The 12,983-nt window shown below is 34.8% G+C and overlaps 1 pseudogene; it reads right to left on the minus strand.

Moving 5' to 3' along the window:
* Positions 1-3,922: 3,922 nt before the first annotated feature.
* Positions 3,923-12,983, minus strand: part of LOC120271659 — a 21,662-nt pseudogene continuing 12,601 nt past the window's right edge.

Raw genomic sequence — 12,983 nt, forward strand, 5'->3', positions numbered from 1 at the left:
CTATTTATGGCCATCATCTGTGCATTAGACCCATTTTTTCTTCAATGTTCTAAACTCTAGAAGGTCACCCCTGGTACACTATTTTTTTATTAGGTGTATTCATTGACATCTCTGGATGCCAAAATAGTTTGTAAAGTTAAGTTGTTCTTGTCTGATGTGTTCTCCGCAAGTGCACGAGTTGCACACAAGTAATACAGTGGTACCTTGTGAGAGGTAGGGTTGTTGAACCACAGGGACTGGACTCAAAGTACTATAGTTGATCTTCTAATGTCTAACCGGATCACAAAATTAGGATAAAGATGATAACTAAGAATGTTAAAGGAGTGAAGGATGACAAATAACGGCTGAAACTAAACTAGGTGAGAGACGCAGAGATAGAGCTGGTGGAATTGTCAGGTAGATAAGGATTGAGTATTTCAACAACAAGAGAGCAATGCCCAGGATGATTCCTGTGAACTATCGTATGCTGACTGACATCTAATGCCTACCAGGTACATTCTACGGTTCTTGCGTGTGCTCAAAAGCAATATTGCATCTATGGTTCTCAAATACACCAAGTTTTACTAAGGTAACTGTGGTTTCATACACATCAAGTTTTGTAATCACACAAGGCAACTACAACTATGCCAATCCACACACCAAGTTTTACCTAAGCAACTGTGCAAATTAAACACATAAAGTTATGTAAATACAAGGTTAAACACAAGAAACCAAAAGAACTCCATAGATCATAAGAAAAAAGTATTCAAAACATACAAAGCATCAAAGTTCAACATCCTGGGACACCATGGACGGTTAGCCCCTGAGGAATGGGTACAACTTGGAGAAAACAACAATAGATCTAAACAAAGAAGATAAGACTCCCTTCTCTTCAAGAACGCCTCCAATGTTGAGCTCCATACACTAGCCCCACTTCTCTTGGCTCTAACTCTACTCATGCTCTTGCACCATAAGTTCAGTCTGGCGCAAGAAATGTGAAGGGGAAAAGTTTGGTAGCTGCCCCCCAAGAAGGTGAAAAGAGGATGGAGAGAAGATCCCCCAAAAGAATGCCCTAGATCTGGCTTAAAAAGCAGATTTCAGGCATAACACGCCCTCGACATAGGGGTGTCACTCCTACTGAAAATCACTGGAAAGTAGATTTCAGGCTCAACACACCCTAGATATGGGGGTGTCACCCCTGACACACCTTGGACATGGGGTGTCACTCCTGACATGCTAGTGCTAGGATCACACAAACTGTGCCCCTTTTCCAGACCTATGCTACAATGATTTGCTACAATACTTATCTACAAAGATTACCTGGAATAATCAATGGGGCGCACACAATCATGTCGAGACTATATCTGGGTGAACCACAATAAGTAAATGCTTAAAGAAAAGATAAATACATGAGAAGGGTATAGAAATGTATATATGAAATGCACTCATCATTGTCCTTGGCTTTTGTTTAAAATGTTCGAGTATTTATTTGAGCTTTGGGTGGCAAGAATGCTTTAGAAATTTTGAGGAATAACATTTCTTATAGTTTGATGATATTCTTATCCTCCTTGATACTAGGAATAATTCTAAGTGGCATGTTGTTGTAATATCTTCAGTTAACAATTGATAATCATTGGAGAATCATCTTGGGAAGGTAAAATTAGCCTTATTACTATAGTGTTTCATCTTGATTATGAGGGGATTCATGCCATGATGTTCAAGATTGATTTGAATAAGCTTATGGAGTCATTGATGTGTAAATTTAGAACATTTGCTTGGGGAAATTTAAGAAAATTTTAGATTGGGTGGATATTTGGTGATCGTCAAGGCGATTACTATACTATTGCAATATTGATGCTTGTAAGGGAAGGATATTTCTTAAACCCTTGATTTTTGTGATAGCAGATATTATACCTTGTTTTAATTTGAGGAATTTCCTTTTTCCATTGATTTTTGTGAAGTAATTGGGTAATGATTTTGGCTCATAATTTTATTGGAAATACGTCTTTCAATTGATAAGGAAATTGAAATTGTTTGATATTTTTGGACCCATTTGCTTTTGGGTCCATGCTAATAATTTTGATGATTTCTGCTATATTCATGAGATGCTATTGGTGATATCATTTAAATGGCCAGTCTTAATTATATTTCAATACATCATTTTGATAATGTTTTCTTAATATGCTTAATAGTTGAAGAATTTGATTTTTGGTTTTCAAAATGACGACGATGACGACGACGACGATGATGATATTGATGATATATAAATGAGGATAGTGGGTTTGAGGTTTTAAATCTGACAGATGATGGCAATTTACCGATAAGAAATGTTTAAGCATTGCAGCAGTACAATTAATGGGCACGGGTTTAGAAGTTAATGAGGGATATAAGGAGATAGATTTGAAACTTGTGTTCCGCATGAAATTATAGCCATAAATTTTAATATTAATATATCTTATCATTATAACATTAGTTATCATTAAACTTTATGAGATAGACATGATCTCAAGCTCTTGTTTGAGTGTTTGCATCCTCAAAGCAATCACTTTAGAGATCCCCGAGTACTCCATCTTCAAGATTGTCCAAGAGTGTTTGGCTAACATTGTAGCTGCATTGGTTGACAACACGGTCTTATTTATAGTTTCTTGAATGAGAAACAAGGTCTTCACATCTCTCTTGTGATTGCCCCTTAGTGGTTGCGCATCATCTATCTTAAAGAAGCCTTTCTCGATGAGATCCTAGGTTTCCTGTAATCTAAACAAGGTACATATCTTGATGCTCCAATGCTCATAATTTTCCCACTTAAATATAAGAAGGTAAGGCTGTGAGTCATTCCCAGCATTTGGATTTTTTTGAGCTATGATACCACTATTGGAGCTTTCGCTGCAACTTTCTTGGTTTTAGTTAGAGAAGAAGCTGTGTATTGAGAGGCTAGGTAGATATGAAACTCAATAATACTTCTCAAAGGCATACATACTAGCATATATAGCACCCAGAACAAGACACAAAAGACTGACCCAGACCCCAACGTACATATGAGTCCTACTGTCATATAGTATACACTTGATAATTTGACTATGACCACCAACCACTACAAGAAAAATCCTAAATCGGCATGGTAGAATTGGCATGGAAATGAGTTTAAAAACCTTGCCAAATAGACTTTGGTAGCGAAAAATAACCGTGCCCATAGAATGGTCACAAATAAATTTTGGCACTATCATTTTATGCTGTGCCAAATTTTGTCACTATTTTTGGCACAATGTTTTACTATTATTCCAAACATTAGCATTGATTTTTGGCACAAACTTTGGTTCCATATTTGCCACGGTTTTGACATGGCTTTATTAGTTCAGTATTTGGCACTGTTTTTTGACATGATTTTATATACTACAATTTTTTGCATAGTTTTTGGGAAAAAAAATTTTGTAATACCTTTTGGAACGCTTTTGTTTATTCTGTGAAAAAAATAATTTATATGAAATTAATTTTATTTAAAATCTCTTGAATTATACCAATCAAATTTTTTTTTAATTGCTAAGCAAAAATCATTTTATTGAATTATCAATACATATACATTCCTTTAGTCAACATCTTCAACATCTTCTGACTAACAATAAAAACATTATGGCTGATGGATTGTTTGAAATTAGTAGGCAATGTAGAGAATAGAAATATAATATTGTTTACAATGAGCTTAATAGCTAGAAGCATTACAAAAGTCCTGAAGATGCATAAGAGGACCTTTAGTTGATGGAATCCTTCATTCATCAATCTCTAATGGTTTAAAATGTTTCACATCCAAAAGATATGTCCCAATTGCTAAACAAACAACCCATACATCTCTTAGTTTTCTTGCGATAATCTTGTAGTATTTTAGATGCAAATCAAACATATAGTATCATAAAATTATTTAATGATATGATGGCTTAATTAATTATACCTTCCCACATCTTTGGCCTTGATTTGACTAGTGTTAACTCTCAATGAAGGCATGTACGCCACGGTCTTTAAGGCCGGTGGTGCTTGAACAATGATGACCTGAGAGCTTATTTGAAGCTCTACATGTCCACCTGAAGATTCACATCTTTTAACTAAACTTAGGGACCAAGTATGAACTAGTGTGCTTTGTATGTATGTGCATTACCCAATCATTCTTATTTTGATTGGTTGTTCTCTCTAAGCACTCATGTGTGATGTCCAGATGAATCACTAATTAGCTAAGAACAAAATGCATTCTCAATATTCACCAATTGCTTGTGACTTCTCCAAAAGCATACTTTGGCAACAAAATGAATTTTGATGAATACAAAGGGGAACAAATACCTTATCAAGGTCTTTTTCCACAATTGTGTTCCCTAATGCAGCAAAAAATGCTAACTTCAACTAGTAATCTGGGTTCTCCTTCAAGATAACAAATCCCTCCAGCACTGGAGTTAGAGGTATATATCTGCACAGGAAGTAGTATAATAAACATCCAAATCATATAATGGATTGCACATCAAAATGGGTAAACAAAAGAGTGTAAGAAATGGTTACTTCTCTGTGGCTAGCTCTGCTCGGTCGCTAGCTGCAAGCAACACTGGAGTAGAGTGCGTCTAGAACACGGTGCTGGTCTTTGGTCGATCTGCTTGGCCCATATCAGCAACAGCCTGACCAACTTGAATAGGAACTGACAGAGGCTTCAAATTCTCATCCACTGTCATTAGCATCCTAGGCTGCAATTGTTTCAGGCATTACTTAAACTATTAGAACTGGATGAATAAGGACTTTCAGAGAAATAATCTTTTATAAGATAAATAAGAAAATTGGCTGACAAACTGAGGTTTCTGATGCTACAACTGTATGGCTAAGACAAGGATATAAAGCATGTAATGATATTTGCCAATGATGATAGACTTCATATCCAGACAAGCATGCATCATAGTCACCAAATCAACAAGGGTTGTCCTGGAGGGAGGGATAGAAACAAAAAGGTAAAGCCAAAAAAGATTCATAATCAGTATCATATTGGAGAAGTAACAATGGAGATTAGTCATGGACTACAAAGGGGAAAAACTTACGGCGACAACATAAACCAATCAGAATGGTAAAGAGAAAGTGTTAGTAGCCCTTTTCCAAGATGTACCAATTCTAACTAGCTTGTGTTTTTAGCCAATTTTGCTTTAGCTAGGAATAATTTTTAATCTAGACAAAAATACTAATGAGTGCAAACAATGTGCTTACACAGAAAAGATGCCCAGCTTCTTTGTAGTAATAGCTGGAAAGGTTTCGAAGCATTATTGGTCCCAGCCCTTATGAGGCCCAGTGAAATTATTATGGCCTGTCAATTTACAAGTTAGATTAGAAGTAAAATCATAATAAGCACACAACATTATAAACAGAAATAAGAAGTACCATTGGCACTTCTCCATCTGTATCATGACTGAGTTAGCTTAGTGTGTCCATAACATTAACATGATCAAATAGTAAAATGAAAATGTTTAATGTAGAGGTATTGAAGGCAACTTCTAGTTTAAGATAAAGAAAAAGGTGAAGGTTACAAGCCTAGTTCCATAATATAGATACCATGGAATTGGATATGCAGAGGATACCATCGACTATAGGCATTATTCTTCTAATATTCTGTTCTCCATATTGTAAAAGATTCTCCAAGGAGCGAATGGCCATATCTACCAAGAACAGTAGGTCCCTGGTGTGTCTCACCCTTATCAAGATGTTGCGCACAATATCCAAGCAATTTTTGGATCTATCGGGAAGAAAGGATGACAATTGAATAAAGTTCTTGGATAGCTTCTATTCTAAAGCAATTCAGTAGGAAGAAATAGACACACAACCATAAGCACATTTCCAGTTCAAGTGTATGCTAATGACAATAGTGTGACATCACAGTATTTCCTAATTTTATCATTAAATGTCATTGAAACCTCTGTAGTGGCCTCAAAACTTTCCTGTCAAGAAGTTCAACAGAAAGAATGAGGAAATATATATATATATATATATATAACTGCTTAGGCCATCCAAGAAGTCCTAGGAAAAATTAAGAAAAGAATAATAAACACAAACAGAAATAGAACATCAATATACAACAATGGAATATTTCACATGGAAGTGATAGTCTTGCAAATTATAAATGCACTGTCACGTCCCGAACCTAGCTCGCTGGACCCAGTGCGCAGACAAACGGCCGCAGACCCACAAGGTGTGAGCCCCATAGTCCTGCAAGGCCTCAGAATTTGATGCAGGACAGGCAAATTTATAATAACTCAATTGAGTTACAAGATTACAGACTCTACAAAATACACAATACTAGGATATAGAAGTCTAAAATACAAAATACAGGGACACAAGGACGGACAAAGACAATAATTCAAATTTTACAACAGAATAAGACAACATCTACAGACTATCCTTCAAGGTCCACACACTGGTCTAACACTCATGATCTGAAAAAGATTTAAAATAAATCCATGAGCTCACTAGCCCAGTAAGTAATCTAGAAATTTATTTAAAAATAACAGAATTTATAAATCTTGATTTCAAATATTGATAAAAATTCAACGTTTAAACATAGTTTAAACAATACAAAATAAATAATCCGACAGAGGTATAGATCTCAAGTAATAACGCTATTCAAGATACTGAAATCAAAAGAATGCCAGATTTCAGAACTGCGAATAATAATTCGCCAGAAATGAGCATAGGTCTTCAAAACAATATTTAAACAAAACACAAAGTGAAATATTCTAATAAAGAATATTTACGAATATGATTTACCGGAATTCAAAACCCAGAAATACGATATCAAAAATACAGAAATTTCGAGGGAGGACAATTATTTGTGTTTTTGTAGAAATTCAAAAAAATCAAAAGGGCAAAGCCAAGAAGTACCAAATTCAAGAGTATGTCTCCAAATTACCTGTAAGTGCCAAAAGTCATTTATTTATCCTCGGTGATAGACCTGAGCCAAAATAACGGATATCATTTATTTACCCTCGGTGACCCGAGACTGAATACGAGGTGGCCGTTGATTATTTCACCGAACGGACACGATGCGAAACTGCAGTCTCATTTTTCCCAAAATTACTTGTCGACAAGGTCAGGGTTTAATCCCCAACTGACAGGGTTGCATATCGCTCATTTGGAGACCAAAGCATTCAAACAAAAATTAAAGTCGAAATGCAGAATATTCACGAATTTTCCAAATATTCAAACAAACAGAAATACACAATTTCAGAATCCCACTTTAGGAAAATAACTGAAAATACAGAAATTACTTACAAAATTAAATAAATAATTTCCCAAATCATTACTAAAAACTAATCAATCTATACATTTATATCTCACAAGCTATGCTTATCAATACTTCTAACATGTCTCATTTCAGAATGCATAACTCCCAGAATTTAACATCAAATGAAAAGATATTTTGTAGTAAGAAACTTAGGAAAATTCTTAACCTTTTCCTTGTTTAATATTTGACCCAATTTAGTCTCCAAGAATGAGAAAGATCATGTTAATTCTGAAGATTCTGCATATAGATGTCATCATGTGCAAGTCTTTTTAATGGGTCATAACTCATAATCAACAAAATCCAATAAACATGAAATTTTGCAGATTGAAGGCCATGGTAATAAGGAATATTTCCTATGCTGAGCACTTTGCCTAATTTTACATATTAAATCCGGAAATTGGCCTCTAAATCTGCATATCTACACAATAATACCTCCAAGACATGTCAACTATAATTGATCACATCTTATAGAATATATATCAAATAAATATGAAATTTGGCAGGTAGATAGATCAAAGAAATCATTACAACTTTTCAATTTTAATCATCTGGAAATTGTGCTTCTATGACCTCCGAATTTAGGCCCCAATTACCATTCAACTCATTATCATAACTTAAAAATTCATTCTAGCAATTTCATGCATGAACATAGAATGTCGAAGTCTTAAATCTGTAATAATCTAGCCCAATAAACCTTGAAATATTGACTCTAAACCACCCAATCATTTAATTTATTTCCCAAGTGCTAACCTCACAATTTTAGTAAGGATACCATCAAGGAAAGGCTATGATCTCCACCCTAGATAGTAAGTTAAAACCTGAAATTCAAGACTCAACCTTGCCACAGGGTTGTAGTACCACATTTCTCTTGATGTATTCACATCTAACATTCACCCACATTAACATTTTCTCTAAACACATATATGCCCATCAAACCTGTACATCGACTCAATATTATTAATAATTAGTATACACCCTTTAAAAAATAAAAGCATCCACTATACCTTAACTCAAGAGCTTTGTTCTTATCATCATACCATAATATGATCATAACCCCATCGTATAAGAACAAATAGATAAATAAGGATCTGGTTACAACCAAATATTCTAATATAAATGATGCATTAACGTTTCAAGATAAGTAGTAGCCATTCTAAAAATAACATACCAAAACATAAATACTAAGTCCATAGCTAATTAAAGCCATAAATCAGAAATACATAAAAATACCTATTCGACAATAGATAATTTTATAATTAATACAATAAGCAAGAATATCATAATAAAATAATATATAATAATTTTGCCAAAAAAAAGAAATTATTCAAATAATGAAAACATGAGTTCTCGGGGGATTACTTACATGCTACTCGTCAACACTCCAACTCATCCGAACTCCAACTCAAACCTCATCAAAATCCTAGGGACATGAAACCAATTCTAAAGTCTCAATAAAGACTCCTAAATGAAGTTCCAACATACATGAAATTCTCATCAAGTGTAACACAACTAATCATCATAATCCAAGAGTTTCAAAAATACACTCCTTTGCTGGGATGTAGTAACATAAGGCATGCATGTTTCTAAAGGTTCACTACCATGAAAAAAAACTTCAAATTAAACATGACTAATGAGAACCAAAGATCATGATTCCAAAATAATATAGGACATGATAACACCAGTGAGAGTATATAAATATATATACATATAAGTTCAAAGTACCATACTACAACACCAAAAGAAGCCAAATATAAGGAGGATTCCTTTAACACACTCTCAAATTTAAGGCTTAAAACTTAAGGTTGCACCACCAAATTTTGAGTATGTGTACCAACAAGCTAGCAGGGAAACCAACCATCATAAGGATATTGTCATCACTTAAAATACCAACCTGAAAACTTAATACTTTCCAACATATATGCAAGAAATGAAAGGGCACTAAAATAAGAGCAACAACATGTTAAAGGGCAATACAATCAAGTAGAAGGAAGACTTACTTAGTGAGATGAGTAAGAGGAACTACACTATCAAGGTGGCAGCCATAACCTCATTTCTTTATCATCATTATTCCATCACATCTCTCTAACCTCCAGCAATCCACACCAAAGAAATAAGAGTATAAACCCACCATACGCTAGATTTAATGAAATCAAGCTTCTTCCAACATTCATGTGTTCAAAACCCAACCATTCTATAACAAAGTGATGATTGTATCAAAGTCATGCTACCGTAAACCTAACAATTTCAGAAAATCTTATACTCACTCCTCTATCAAGTTTCCATGCCGGAGCATCACCGGAGCTTCGCCGGATTACCAATAATAGAATTTCCTCTCTCTCTCTCTCTCTCTCTCTCTCTCTCTCTCTCTCTCTCTTACAGAAAATCGACAGCATAAGGGGTAGGTTGCTAATGGCTTTGGCTCAACATGCAACCAACAAGATGGCAACAAAAAGTCCACAAAACAAGGCTTAAAACAAGGCTTAATACAAGGCTTTGCATGGAAAGAAGTCCAAGAATCTAGCTTCAAATGTGGCTTACAAATGAATGGAGACAAAAAGCTGGGGCCCACATGCACTAACTCCTTTTTCATGGAAAAGGAAATAAGCATCTCCTCAAATCACAAACTACTAGAATAGAATAACAATAATAGAAAGGAAACAATGAGTATCAAGAAAAAGTAATGCATCCATCAAGGAAGGCTGGTTGATTTATTACTTGCTTTGCAAGATACAAAAGGCAAGAGCAATAGGAAGCAAACTAGTGAAAGTCTCACTCAATTCAGTCTCACTGCGGTCCATCAATGCAAAGATAATAGATTGGGCAATTTCTTCATTACAGAAGCCAACAAACACTAGCCTTAGTATGATTGCAGTAAAGACAGGAACTTCAAGAGATGTCTTTACATCACTTAGAATATTGGTCAACTGAATTCTAAGCTGTCAACAGAAAATACTATCATTGAAAGGTCTATCGTTGGAATCAGGAAATTGCAAAATTGAATATCACAAATGTCAAACTCCATCTCTATGTGAGGCTGCAAATGTAATACCAAGGCCCAAAATGGCCCCAATCCTAGTTATTGTATCATCTTTGATGATATAGTCCATTAGCAATGGCATTGCCTAGAAAAGAAAAACAATCAAAGATAAATGTAAGAAGAAATGAAAATAATACAATAACTTTAAAAGGATAGGAATATGAAAGAAAAATATAAAAATAAAAATAAAATAAAATAAAATAAAATAAAATAAAAACACATAGGGTCACAGTCATTCTTGATACCACAGGTTACAATGCCTACACCCAACAATGCACCAGCAACAACATGGTTGTCATTGTTGTGCAAATATTTGTCAATCTGTGCAAGTCAAGAGTCAACATCCCACAACAGGACTATTCCCTATTGCCAAGATTAGAAGAACATCAATATCTGACAAAGCCAAAGAGAAAACAACCAACACATATCAAAGTGTGTAAGTAGTTACTACCAGACTTGCAGCTGCACTAGCCTTCCCATGTTCCTTGTTCTTAAAATGCCAACTACCTGAAGATCCACTATTACCGATGAAACAGTCATCACTTTATCCTACACACAAAAAAATAGAAGGTCCAACGTCAATGTGTCTTAAGCATGTATCCTTATCAATAACTCATAAGAACACAATTTCCACTACCCTACCTGACCAAAACATGCATTTACAAAGTTTGCAGCCAGAATGAGAACAAACAGAGACCATAAAAATAAGCAAATAATATATTGAAATTTGTAGAAGCCTTTAGTGTTTTCCTCCAAATTATGTGCAAGGATCTCAATCCATACTACACTATAGTACTATGATCAGACAAAAAAAATGCCACTGAATGACCCACCAGAATATGCTTTACCCTTTAAAAATGAGTTTAAAGTGGCATTCATCTAAATAGGAAATCTCTGCATTGACTCTCCAAAATCCTCATACCATAATATTCAACAAGATAAATCATTTAGGGTAAACTACCCAGATAGTCCCTAAACTATGGTGTTGTTCCTATTTTGGTCACTGAAGTTTAAAAATTTTCAATTGCATCCCTAAACTATCTATTTCCTTTCAATCAAGTCCTCATGACGAACGGCGTTAATGGCAAGCTGACGTGGCTTGCCACGTCACTAGAACTTCCCACGTCAGCTTGCCCATAGTTTATTCATTGGCAATTTTATAATCTTGAGTGATCAAAATAGGAATAACCCTATAGTTTTTATAAACTTGAGTGACCAAAATAGGAATAACCCCATAGTTTTTATAAACTTGAGTGACCAAAATAGTAACAACCCAATAGTTTAGGGATGAAATTGAAATTTTCAAAACTTTAGTGGCCAACACAAGTCATAGGCTGATAGCACAGATTTTTGTTTGAAAATATATATTTATATTAGCAAAACATAACTTCAAACATTCATACAAAAAATGATAGTATAATGTGATATGTTTCCAACTATTTAATACATAACCTTTGTAATTGTAGTTTGATTAAAAAACAAACAACAAAATCACTTAGACATTGTAATCCAAAGCTTAACCAAAACTTCCACATCGTGCACAACCACCCCAGTAGAAGTCCTTTTGTTGTGTATTCATAGTTTAAGAAGTACCTTATACAACCCTGAATATCACAAATCATCAAACCAGAAAAGCCATTGAAAGGAAAATTTATAAATGATTAATAACAAACCATACTTACATCAGGCATACATCAATGCCATTCACTAGACAATTATCATATCCCAAAAAATATTGAGAAAACATACGAAATATAGGCAACTACATTACAAATTTCTTTCCACAATAAAAATTTTCTCTGAATTTGGCTACAGGACTCTCATAAAAATACCTAGATTTCTATTACATCATACAGAGACCAAAAAAAAAAAAGGTATGTAATGGTCACCTCCAAGCTTGATTTCATGAGACAAAAAATCAACACCTAAATCACCTTGTTCTTCATGTTTTCAAAACAACTTGACAAAAATCAACACCAAAATCGGACAACAAGGTTATTCTAGGGCAGGGAAAGAGAAAAAGAAGGGCTAGCTTCGGGGAAAGGCACCTACCTCAATATTATTCTCCTCTGTCACACCACTCCAGCGATTGCTCTGTCTCTTCCCCGACACCATGCTCATCGAGTCCTTCCTTCGTGGATGAATGAAAAGTAAAGTGAAATAAAAGGGAAAGTAAAAAAGGCTCACTGTAGAGATGAAAGAGATGAAGCCGTGTGGCAACTATGTGCAAGTTGACGTGGAAAGTTGCTAGTGACGTGGCAAGCCACGTCAGCTTGCCGTTAACGCCGTTCGTCAGGAGGACTTGATTGAAAGGAAATAGATAGTTTATGGGTACAATTGAAATTTTTCAAACTTCAGTGACCAAAATAGGAACAACCCCATAGTTTAGGGACTATCTAGGTAGTTTACCCAATCATTTATGTACCACAACTAGTTGATATGGTAAACCATGCACAGTGACACAAAAGTACGCATGCTGAAAGAATACACCACTCAAGAACTACATGCCAAATAGGCACATATCTAGGAAAGCATTACAAGTGTTAATCATATGACGATGATACCTTATAAATATCTTCTGGGGATTTCAGTCCATGACCTAATTATCACGAGCAAGTGTAAGATAACCTTCACTTAATTTAGTGTTGTTAATTATATTACTGAGTTGATCCA

The sequence above is a fragment of the Dioscorea cayenensis genome, chromosome 11 (assembly GCF_009730915.1).
Source record: "Dioscorea cayenensis subsp. rotundata cultivar TDr96_F1 chromosome 11, TDr96_F1_v2_PseudoChromosome.rev07_lg8_w22 25.fasta, whole genome shotgun sequence".
NCBI lineage: Eukaryota > Viridiplantae > Streptophyta > Magnoliopsida > Dioscoreales > Dioscoreaceae > Dioscorea > Dioscorea cayenensis.